The 13,077-nt window shown below is 36.9% G+C and overlaps 1 long non-coding RNA gene across 1 annotated transcript in view; it reads right to left on the bottom strand.

Annotated features, from left to right (window-relative positions):
• Window positions 1–13,077, bottom strand: part of LOC103876254 — a 75,145-nt gene that overhangs the window by 6,376 nt on the left and 55,692 nt on the right. The window contains exon 4 of the long non-coding RNA XR_002516093.2: window positions 4,575–4,684. This is a non-coding gene — a long non-coding RNA (uncharacterized LOC103876254). The remainder of the gene's footprint in view (window positions 1–4,574; window positions 4,685–13,077) is intronic.

Below are 13,077 nucleotides of genomic sequence, written 5' to 3'. Positions count from 1 at the left end.
AAATGTGCCTTGGTCCTGTACAAGGCAAAGAGTTGAAAGTGAATTTCTTGCAAAGCAGGAAACTGTGAATTGACACCACTCCATGAAAATGACAGTAGAATCATTTTACCTACCAACCCAGAAAGCAGCAAGAAAACTTACCGTGTGCCTATAACTCACTGGCAATAAAAAGAATCCCATGAAAGGTAAAACACCATGATTACACCTGTACTTGAGTAGAAGCCCAAATTTATACCATCCACATAGTGTTAAAATCCCAAACCCAGGATTTAACATAAAAACTGATGAATCTAGACTTTGGCAAAAACAAACCCAAAATTACTCTGCAGAGACACTATTTCTATTCAGGCTGTAAGGGATGCTCACAAAATGAATGTGTACACTGAAAATAAGCTTATAATCAAAATTTATGAACTATCCAAAGGAATAATGCACCATAATAAAGAGTAATCAGAAAAAACAGGACAATTAAGAATCAAAGAACCAAAGATACTAGAAAAATCCAAAGATAAAAATTGTTTAAAGCATTTAAGGAATGAAAAATGTAATAAGAGAATAAGGCACCAGAATAAAAATATAGATTTTAAAATATAATATTTTATAATTTAAAATATAATATTAAGGTTAAAATTTTGACAAGTCAAACAATGGCTAGACACAACTTGAGGAAGAAATGGTAAACTAAAGGAAACATGAGGAAATTACACAGAATATAGCACTAATAAAAAGGAAGTGAAAAACGTAGAAAAGCAGTTAAGAGATAAGGAGTTTAGAATGCAAAGGTTCAACATACAATCGATATAAGTTCCAGTGAAAGAGAATAAAGATTATTGGGGAGAAGTAAGAGTAAATGACTAAAAAAAACTCAATTGAAAAAAGCGGAAGACTCACAGAGAGAGAATAAATCTCTACCCAGACACACCAAAGTACAATTAAAAATTATCTAAGGCAAAAAGAAAAATATTAAAAGAAACCAAAGAGAAAAAAATCCTCAGAGTAACAATAATTAGACTAACCAGAAACTCTTGATAAATAGTAACAGGCCAAATAGATTACTCACTCAAAGTATTGGAGGAAAACAGTCAACCAAAATTAGAAATCCAGCTAAAACGGCATAGAGGACTAAAGGAAAAAATAAATATATTTTCAGAAAAACAAAGAATGAGATAGTTTACCACCAGTGACTGTTATTGAAAAAAAATATGAAAGGATATGTGTCATGAAGAAAAAGCTAACCACAGAAGAGAAGAGTAGTGTGCAAGAAGCAATAGCTGGCCAAAAAAAAAAAAAAAAAAAAAAGATGAGAGAAAATATTTTGGTAAATCTAAATAAGCATTGAAATATAAAGACAATGCAGTGGTTCGTGCCTGTCATCCCAGAACTTTGGGAGACTGACGTAGGAGTATCACTTGACCTCAGGAGTTCAAGACTAGCCTGGGCAACATAGTGTGACCTTATCTCTATAAAAAAATGTTCTTAATTAACCAGGCATGGTAGCACATGCATGTAGTCCCAGCTACTCCAGAAGGTGAAGTGGAGGATCGCTTGAGCCTAGGAGGTCAAGTCTGGAGTGAGGTATGATTATACCACTGAACTCCAGAGTGGGCAATAGAGCAAGACCCTGTAGAAAAAAAAGAAAGAAAGAAATACAAAGACAATAACAAAATAATAATATCCCCATGCATGAGATTTTTTGGTCCTGAGCAAACCTGTCATTTCTCTCACATGTATGGAAACTCCCAATTTAAGCGAATTCAAATTTCCTTAACTTCTCTACTTGTTACCATTGTTTCATGTTTGGCTCCTGAACACTTACTCTTTGCATAAGCTGAATTGAAATAGTAACACTTGTAACAGTCTCTTGTGTCTAGCATTCCACTTAACCCTTACTAACATGAGAATGCCCTGAGTGAAAGATGGAGAGGGGACCATTAATACTTATTCCCAAATTTACTTGCTTCTTTGAACAGGCCCAACAACCTAGGAATGATGGTAATGCTCAAGAAAACAAGCTAGGCTACATCCTCTAAATGAAGGACTAGGACAGTTCTCTTATATTCAACATTGTACCAGATGCCTAGCTAAAATAACAAGAAAAAAAGGTGTAAGGACAAAAAATAAGAAAAAATTTTTCATAATTTTCTTCTAGAAAATCTGCAGAATATTAAAACTAATAAGAGAGTTCAGCAAACTTTTAAAAAATAAGATTAATAATGAAAATCAATGTTTACTTATGAGTAACAGAATATTTTAAAATATGATTTTCAAAAGTTCCCCCCTTTTTTTGAGACAGGTTCTCTGTCACCCAGGCTGGAGAGCAATGGCACAATCTTGGCTCACTGCAGCCTCAACCTCGTGGGCTCAAGCGATCCTTCCACCTCAGCGTCCCAAGTAGCTGGGACTGCAGCTGTGCACCCCCACGCCTGGCTAATTTTTTTTTTTTTTGAGATGGCGTCTTGCTCTGCCGCCAGGCTGGAGTGCAGTGGTGCAATCACGGCCCACTGCAACCTCTGACTCCCGGGTTCAAGTGATTGTCCTGCCTCAGCCTCCCGAGTAGCTGAGACTACAAGCACCCGCCACCACACCCGGCTAATTTTTTTGTATTTTTAGTAGAGACAGGGTTTCACCATGTTGGCCAGGATGGTCTCCATCTCTTGACCTCATGATCCACCTACCTTGGCCTCCCAAAGTGCTGGGATTACAGGCGTGAGCCACCACGTCTGACCACACATGGCTAATTTTTCAATTTTTTTTGTAGAGACAGGGTCTCACTATGTTTCTCGAGTTGGTCTCAAACTCCTGGGTTAAAGAGATCCCCCGACCTCAGCCTCCCAAAGTGCTGGGATTACAGGAATGAGCCACCACACTAGCCCCAAAAGTTACCATTTTTATTAGCTATAAAAACTATAAGGTGCCTAGTAGTAAATTTAACAAAGATGTGCAAGAACTCTAATGACAATATTAAAATTTTGCCAAAGACATAAAACAGACCTAAATAAATAGGAAGATCAATCATGTCTAATACCAGTTTCGTATCACCTTAACAAGTGGATATTAAAAGTTAAACGAAAAAATAAAACACCAAGAATAGCCAAGATATTTTTGAAAGTGAAAATGGATGGCTAGTTCTACAAGCTATCAAGATTTATTGTAAAATTATAATAATTAAAACTGGGTGATATTCATGCAGAGAAAGACAGAAGAGAGAACTCAGAAACAGGCCTATCTATACTTTGGGTCATTTGGTGTACGACAGAGACATCACCTCAAGTCAGTAGATAAATAATGGAATATTCAGTAAATGATACTGGGGAAATATGCTCCTGATATGAATACAAATAAATTCAATTTTTACTTATATGACATTAAAAAATTTCCAAGTGAACTAAAGACCTAAGTGTCAAAAAAACTTTAAAACTTTTAGAAATAAATATAGAAAATCTTTTTAATAAATTCAGTGTGAGGAATAATTTCCTAGACAAGATGCATAAGCACAAACTATAAGAAAGATGAATACATTTGACTAATTTAGAATTAAATACTTCTGTCAAATGTAAGACTTGTCTTTTAAGTGATAATACAAGCAATTCTGGTAGAAGATACATACAATATGTATATATATATAAAATGTTACATATTATATAATATATATAATGTAAAATATATATCTTATAATATATATAAAATATATAAAATATTGTATATCATATAATATATATAAAAATCACCGTGGATTACTATTAAAATTCCAGAAGGAATTCCTATGGATCAATTAAAAATGAAACAAAAACAATAAAATATAAAAATGGCAAAGCATGTAAACAATTTAGAGACTAAGATATCCAAATGCTCACTGTTCTAACTAGTAATTGGTGATACAAAATTTTTTTTAAATTCAAGTTTTTCACAAACATGAGAAAACAGGAATTCTCAGTGTTCTCAGTTTGGAAATACAAATCAGCACAATCCCTTTAGAATAAAATTTGCCAATATCTAGGATATTTTAAAATGTGCTTAGCCTAACATCCAGCAATTTCTCACACAAGCATTTCCCTAGAGAAACTTTCTTATGTATGCACAAGAAAACATATACAAAAAAGGTTTATAGCAGCAGAAGACTAAAAGCAATCTAAAATTAGACGAATAAATTATGAGATGTTATATAATACTACATGACAGTAAACATGAATGAATTATAGCTACCTATATCCTCAAGGTCCATCCCAAAAAACTGATGTTAAGTGAAAAAAAAAAAAAATTAAATATTAAGTATGTTACAACACTAGGTAAAGTTTAAAAACTTGAAACATTCAATAGCACACTTTATATACAAATTTATGATAACCTTATCAATAAACAAGTTAGAAAACTAGTTTTCCATTTTACTACTGATTTATTTTTGGTAAATACAATTTCTGTTTCATGAAGAGTAGAGGGTTTTGAGTTTATTACTGATTTATGAAGATTTCATACCAAATTCTTACTACCAAGTTGGTTTAAGCAAATGAATCATTAAAAAGTATGTTATTTTTAAAGATGATGATAGTGAACCAAAAATTGCTGTTATCACTTACCTTCATATAAATAATTTTGAAAATCTTCCAAATATTTTAACATCTCAAATTAAAATGAAGTTTCCTATTTATCCAATGATTTCTATATTTTGTATAACTCCAAATCAACTCTATAAAAGAAAATGAATTATTTGCAATGTTAACATTGTAATAGCATAACTTTGATAGAAGCAGATATCTTTAACTATTTTTAGCATTTGTTCCATGAATAAACATGCCAGCATTTCCACTGAACTGAAAAAACTTTATTTCCAAAGCCGTAAATAAATCCAAAGCTTACAGCTAATTGATGAGAAAAATAACAGTTCATAGCTTTTTTTAAAAAAAGGTCTCAAATGTAAGCTTTACTAATTGTAGTTTCCTTGGAAGCATAGATGTCTATATTAAATCTTGTCACATTTTAATCTACATTTAATTATCATAGATCAGTTTCTAAATGCCTACTGATGAGAAAGAAAATCACACAGCATATGGTAACCAAGAGCACAGAAAACGTTGCAAGGCATCTCTTCTTTTGCCTCCATGATAAAACTAATCAATATTCTCATGCAGTCTCCCGAAATAGATAAACTCATGACACGATAAAACCATCCCTTCACTAATTGTTAACAGTTACAGGTTGCATGAAGCTGTTGTTTTCTTTGGGCATCCATTCCTGTAGCAAAACTCTTGAGATGCTTATACTGCTGTGTGAGAATCTCATGAGACCACTGCCTCCCATAACACAGAGAGTGATGGTTCAGTTCCCCCTTACAAATCATTAGAGTCTGTGGTTTAGTGCTGCACCAGACACATCAATCATTGTGCCTACCACACCTTCCAAGGAAACTGCTGTGTGCCAGATAAAGAAATTAGCCACAGATTCTCCTTCTGCAGGGAAAGCTATATTCTGCATCATGCAGCCCACCTCCCTTATCTCTCCCATGGGACACAACTGATTGAAAAATGGATAGGTATCTGACCCACAGTAGACCGTCTTTCAGCTTTCCAGTGGACCATAAGTTGACTTGTGAAAAGCTTAACTGAGTTCATTCAAATCTCACTGTCAATACTGAGAAACATAATAAGAATTGGATGTAAGCAGTGGGAACTGAAAGCTAAAGAACGTTCAAATAGAAGCCATGAGGTGAAGAAGAGGACATGATGGACTAAATCGGTTATGAAAAGGAAATCAGAAGTAGGTATACGATGTTAAAGGGAAGAAGCATAGTAACCAGGTTGTAGTAGCAAGATCAGTAGAGACAGAGAGAGGCTGAGTGACATTCACTAGCCAACACTGGAGCAGAGCTTCCCACCCAACTGCTGTGCCAGTCTTACCAGTTCCACTCTGTTCAAGACCCTACCTTCCCACTATGTATATCGTACACTAGGTGTCCATCCTTCCTACAGATATCCTTTAAAATAACCCCCTTTTACTTGAGCTAGACTGAGTGAATTAGGAATGGAGGAGGTTGTCATCTTTACCACATTTTAAAGAGCAACAAGCATTGCAAAATTAATGAAAATTGCATTACAGTTTCACAGTTACCTCCTGTTTAAACTCATTTTGCTTACAGGATCTCCAATGTACCTTTATAATAAATGTTCATGTTTACCACTACTTTTCTGGATAAACCACCCACTTATACCAAGTAGAAAATACAAAAATAAGCAAAAAATTTGAGAAGTTAGTGTAATATTTATAATATTCTCATTCCTACCTCATCATTGATACATGATTTGGATTTTTATCTTGGCAGACTATTTTAAAGGAAAGCAGACAACAGGGAGTAAGGATGCAACACTTTTTTTTTTTTTTTTTTTTAGTACAAGACAGTTGAGTCATACCAATCATAAATTTTAAACAGAGAAGCACTCAGGTCTTATTTTTGAAGTAAGTATTTTCCATTTATTATATCTGAACCATTCATGAGTTTAACACAGTAATGCCAAACAGAAAAAAAAACTCAGAATTTTTGAAAAGTGTAACTACACTTTGAGAAAATATAACAAAAAGGAAACTGAAAACAAATTTCCCCATAAGTGGCACTGAATTCCCCATGGAAATGATTTAAAGTTGGCTTCAGAATCACATACTTGATTTTTAAAGTAAAAACAAAAAAGAACTTGGTTCCAAGATGGCCAAAAAGGAACAGCTCCAGGCTACAGCTCCCAGCATGAGCGACACAGAAGACAGGTGATTTCTGCATTTCCAACTGAGGTACCAGGTTCATCTCACTGGGCTGTGTCAGATAGTGGGTGCAGGACAGTGGGTGCAGCCCACCGAGCGAGAGCCAAAGCAGGGCGAGGCATCGCCTCACCTAGGAAGCGCAAGGGCTCAGGGAATTCCCTTTCCGAGCCAAGGGAAGCCATGACAAACAGCACCTGGAAAATCGGGTCACTCCCCTCTAATACTGCACTTTACCAAGGGTCTTAGCAAACGACACAACAGTAGATTATATCCGGTGCCTGGCTCAGAGGGTGCCATGCACACAGAGCCTCCCTCATTGCTAGCACAGCAGTCTGAGATCTAACTGCAAGGTGGCAGCAAGGCTGGAGGAGGGGAGCCCACCATTACTGAGGCTTGAGTGGATAAACAAAGCAGCCTGGAAGCTCGAACTGGGTGGAGCCCACTGCTCTGCAGACTCCACCTCTGAGGACAGGGCATAGCCAAACAAAAGGCAGCAGAAACCTCTACAGATTTAAATGTCCCTGTCTGACAGCTTTGAAGAGAGTAGTGGTTCTCCCAGCATGGAGTATGAGATCTGAGAACACACAGACTGCCTCCTCAAGTGGGTCCCTGACCCCGAGTAGCCTAACTGGGAGGCACCCCCCAGTAAGTGCAGATTGAAACCTCACACCTCACACAGCCAGGTACCCCTCTGAGACGAAGCTTCCAGAGGAATGATCAGGCAGCAACATTTTCTGTTCAGCAATATTCACTCTTCTGCAGCCTCTGCTGCTGAAATCCAAGCAAACAGGGTGTGGAGTGGACCTCCAGCAAACTCCAACAGACCTGCAGCTGAGGGTCCTGACTGTTAGAAGGAAAACTAACAAACAGAAAGGACATCCATACCAAAACCCCATCTGTACATCACTATTGTCAAAGACCAAAGGTAGATAAAACCACAAAGATGGGGATAAAACAGAGCAGAAAAGCTGAAAATTCTAAAAATCAGAGCACCTAACCCCCTACAAAGGAATGCCAGCTCCACGCCAGCAACGGAACAAAGCTGGATGGAGAATGACTTTGACGAGCTGAGAGAAGAAGGCTTCACATGATCAAACTTCTCTGAGCAAAAGGAGGAAGTTTGAACCCATTGCAAAGCTAAAAACCTTGAAAAAAGATTAGACGAATGGCTAACTAGAAGAACCAATGTAGAGAAGTCCTTAAATGACCTGATGGAGCTGAAAAACCATGGCACAAGAATTACGTGATGAATGCACAAGCTTCATAACAGATTCAATCAACTGGAAGAAAGGATATCAGTGATTGAAATCAAATGAATGAAATGAAGCGAGAAGAGAAGTTTAGAGAAAAAAGAGAAAAATAAATTAACAAAACCTCCAAGAAATATGGGACTATATGAAAAGACCAAATCTACGTCTGATTGGTGTACCTGAAAGTGATGGGGAGAATAGAACCAAGCTGGAAAACACTCTGCAGGATATTATCCAGGAGAACTTCCCCAACCTAGCAAGGCAGGCCAACTTTCAAATTCAGGAAATACAGAGAATGCAACAAAGATACTCCTGGTGAAGAGCAACTCTGAGACACATAATTGTCAGACTCACCAAAGTTGAAATGGAGGAAAAAATGTTAAGGGCAGCCAGAGAGAGAGAGAGGTCAGGTTACCCACAAAGGGAAGCCCATCAGCAGATCTCTCGGCAGAAACTCTACAAGCCAACAGAGAGTGGGGGACAATATTTAACATTCTTAAAGAAAAGAATTTTCAACCCAGAATTTCATATCCAGCCAAACTAAGTTTCATAAGCGAAGGAGAAATAAAATCCTTTACAGATAAGCAAATGCTGAGAGATTTTGTCACCACCAGACCAGCCCTACAAGAGCTCCTGAAGGAAGCACTAAACATAGAAAGGAACAACCGGTACCAGCCATTGCAAAAACATGCCAAAATGTAAAGACCATCGGTGCTAGGAAGAAACTGCATTAACTAATGAGCAAAATAACCAGCTGGCATCATAATGACAGGACTAAATTCACAAATAACAATATTAACCTTAAATGTAAATGGGCTAAATGCTCCAATTAAAAGACACAGACTGGCAAATTGGATAAAGAGTCAAGACCCATCAGTTCGCTGTATTCAGGAGACCCATCTCACATGCAGAGACATACACAGGCTCAAAATAAAGGGATGGAGGAAGATCTACCAAGCAAATGGAAAACAAAAAAAGGCAGGGGTTGCAATCCTAGTCTCTGATAAAACAGACTTTAAACCATCAAAGATCAAAAGAGACAAAGAAGGCCATTACATAATGACAAAGGGATCAATTCAACAAGAAGAGCTAACTATCCTCAATATATATTCACCCAATACAGGAGCACCCAGATTCATAAAGCAAGTCCTTAGAGACTTACAAAGAGACTTAGACTCCCACACAATAATAATGGGAGACTTTAACACCCCACTGTCAACATTAGACAGATCAACCAGACAGAAAATTCACAGGGATATCCAGGAATTGAACTCAGCTCTGCACCAAGCAGACCTAATAGACATCTACTGATCACTCCACCCCAAATCAACAGAATATACATTCTTCTCAGCACCACATCACACTTATTCCAAAATTGACCACATAAGTGGAAGTAAAGCACTCCTCAGCAAATGTAAAAGAACAGAAATTATAACAAACTGTCTCTCAGACCACAGTGCAATCAAACTAGAACTCAGGATTAAGAAATTCGATCAAAACCACTCAACTACATGGAAACTGAACAACCTGCACCCGAATGACTACTGGGTACATAACGAAATGAAGGTAGAAATAAAGATGTTCTTTGAAACCAATGAGAACAAAGATACAACATACCAGAATCTCTGGGACACAGCGAAAGCATTGTTTAAAGGGAAATTTATAGCACTAAATGCCCACAAGAGAAAGCTGGAAAGATCTAAAATTGACACCCTAACATCACAATTAAAAGAACTAGAGAAGCAAGAGCAAACACATTCAAAAGCTAGCAGAAGGCAATAGCTAAAATCAAAGCAGAACTGAAGGAGATAAATAAACAAAAAACCCTTAAAAATCAATGAATCCAAGAGCTGGTTTCTTGAAAAGCTCAACAAAATTGATAGACCCATAGCAAGAACTAATAAAGAAGAAAAGAGAGAAGAATCAAATAGACACAATAAAAAATAATAAAAGGGATATTATTACCACCCCACAGAAATATAAACTACTATCAGAAAATACTATAAACACCTTTACACAAATGAACCAGAAAACCTAGAAGAAATGGATAAATTCCTGGAAACATACACTCTCCCAAGACTAAACTAGGAAGAAGTTGAATCCCTGAATAGACCAATAACAGGCTCTGAAATTGAGGCAAAAATTAATAACCTACCAACCAAAAAAAGTCCAGGACCAGATGTCTTCACAGCCGAATTCTACCAGAGGTACAAACAGGAGCTGGTACCATTCCTTCTGAAACTATTCCAATCAATAGAAAAAGAGGCAATCCTCCCTAACCCATTTTATGAGGCCAACATCATCCTGATACCAAAGCCTGGCAGAGACACAACCAAAAAACAGAATTTTAGACCAATATCCCTGATGAACATCGATGAAAAATCCTCAATAAAATACTGGCAAACCGAATCCAGCAGCACATCACAAAGCTTATCCACCATGATCAAGTGGGCTTCATCCCTGGGATGCAAGGCTGGTTCAACATACACAAATCAATAAACGTAATTCAGCATATAAACAGAACCAAAGACAAAAACCACATGATTATCTCAATAGATGCAGAAAAGGCCTTTGACAAAATTCAACAGCCCTTCATGCTAAAAACTCTCAATAAATTTGGAATAGATGGATCATATCTCAAAATAATAAAAGCTATTTATGACAAACCCACAGCCAATATCATACTGAATGGGCAAAAACTGGAAGCATTCCCTTTGAAAACTGGCACAAGACAGGGATGCCCTCTCTCACCACTCCTATTCAACATAGTGTTGGAAGTTCTGGCCAGGGCAATCAGGCAGGAGAAAGAAATAAAGGGTATTCAGTTAGGAAAAGAAGAAATCAAATTGTCCCTGTTTGCAGATGGCATGATTGTATATTTAGAAAACCCCATTGTCTCAGTCCAAAATCTCCTTAAGCTGATAAGCAACTTTGGCAAAGTCTCAGGATACAAAATCAATGTGCAAAAATCACAAGCATTCTTATACAATAACACACAAACAGAGAGTCAAATCATGAGTGAACTCCCATTCACAATTGCTTCAAATAGAATAAAATACCAGGAATCCAACTTACAAGGGATGTGAAGGACCTCTTTAAGGAGAACTACAAACCACTGCTCAATGAAATAAAAGAGGACACAAACAAATGGAAGAAAATTCCATGTTCATGGATAGGAAGAATCAATATTGTGAAAATGGCCATACTGCCCAAGGTAATTTATAGATTCAATGCCATCCCCATTAAGCTAACAATGACTTGCTTCACAGAATTGGAAAAAACTACTTGAAAGTTCATATGGAACCAAAGAAGAGCCCACATTGCCAAGACAATCCTAAGCCAAAAGAACAAAGCTGGAGGCATCACGCTACCTGACTTCAAACTATACTACAAGGCTACACTAACCAAAACAGCATGGCACTGGTACCAAAACAGAAATACAGACCAATGGAACAGAACAGAGCCCTCAGAAATAATACCACACATCTACAACTATCCAATCTTTGACAAACCTGACAAAAACAAGGAATGGGTAGAGAATTCCCTATTTAATAAATGGTGCTGGGAAAACTGGTTAGCAATATGTAGCAAGCTGAAACTGGATCCCTTCCTTATGCCTTATACAAAAATTAATTCAAGATGGATTAGAGACTTAAATGTTAGACCTAAAACCATAAAAACCCTAGAAGAAAACCTAGGCAATACCATTGAGGACATAGGCATGGGCAAGGACTTCATGTCTAAAACACCAAAAGCAACGGCAGCAAAAGCCAAAATTGACAAATGGGATCTAATTAAACTAAAGAGCTTCTGCACAGCAAAAGAAACTACCATAGGAGTGAACAGGCAACCTACAGAATGGGAGAAAATTTTTGCAATCTACTCATCTGACAAAGGGCTAATATCCAGAACCTACAAAGAACTCAATCAAATTTACAAGAAAAAAACAAACAACTCCATCAAAAAGTGGGCAAAGGATATGAACAGACAGTTCTCAAAAGAAGACATTTATGTAGCCAACAGACACACGAAAAAATGCTCATCATCACTTGCAATCAGAAAAATGCAAATCAAAACCATATGAGATACCATCTCACACCAGTTAGAATGGTGATCATTAAAAAGCCAGGAAACAACAGGTGCAAATAGGAACTTTAAATAGAAATTTAAAAGTAGTGAGAAGAGAGTAATTCAAATGTTCTTAGCATTAAAAAAGATAAATATTTAAGGTGATGGGTAAATATGAATTGGAAAAAACTACTTGAAAGTTCATATGGAACCAAAGAAGAGCCCACATTGCCAAGACAATCCTAAGCCAAAAGAACAAAGCTGGAGGCATCAAGCTACCTGACTTCAAACTATACAAAAATTAATTTAAGATGGATTATTAAATTTTCATGTTAGTTCTATTTGATTTATAGTGACCCAGATAAATTACTGCTATGGGCTGAAATTTGTACCCCAAAATTCTTATGTTGAAGCCCTAACTCTCAATGTAACTGTATTTGGAGATCCTATAAGGAGGTAACTAAAGTCAATAAAGTCACATGGGTGGAACCCTAATATGATAGAATTAACATATCATATTGCCTGTCCTTATAAGAAGAAATACCAATGAGCTTGCTATGTCCCTCCACCTCCTTCTCTTTCACAGCATGCTCCATGAACATGCTCACCAAGTAGAGGTCATGTGAGCACACAGTGAGACGACAGAAATCTACAAGGCAGAAATAGAGACTTCACCAGAAATCCACTGTTCTGACACCCTGCTCTTGGACATCAAGTTTCCAAAATTGTGAGAAAATAAACGTCTGTTGTTTAAGCCACCCAGTCTATGAAATTTTGTTACAACAGACCAGGTAGATGAAAACAACAAGCATGTCAATATTAGAGTCTTTAAACCAGCATACTTGAGAACAAAAGTCGGTAGCAAATTATATGAACAATCTCTATTAATCTTAAATGGCTGACCTCATAAAGGCGTAGCTTGGTTGACTGCAGAACCCAGCATGATTTGCACCAAAACGTCCTGAAGAGTTGCTCTGAAGATGTTCTTAATAATGCCAAAAATTACTCGATAAAC

Source organism: Papio anubis, chromosome 10, assembly GCF_008728515.1.
Source record: "Papio anubis isolate 15944 chromosome 10, Panubis1.0, whole genome shotgun sequence".
Taxonomy (NCBI): Eukaryota; Metazoa; Chordata; class Mammalia; order Primates; family Cercopithecidae; genus Papio; species Papio anubis.
The sequence above is the reverse complement of the archived record's forward strand: the minus strand, read 5'-3'. Positions and strand labels throughout refer to the sequence as shown.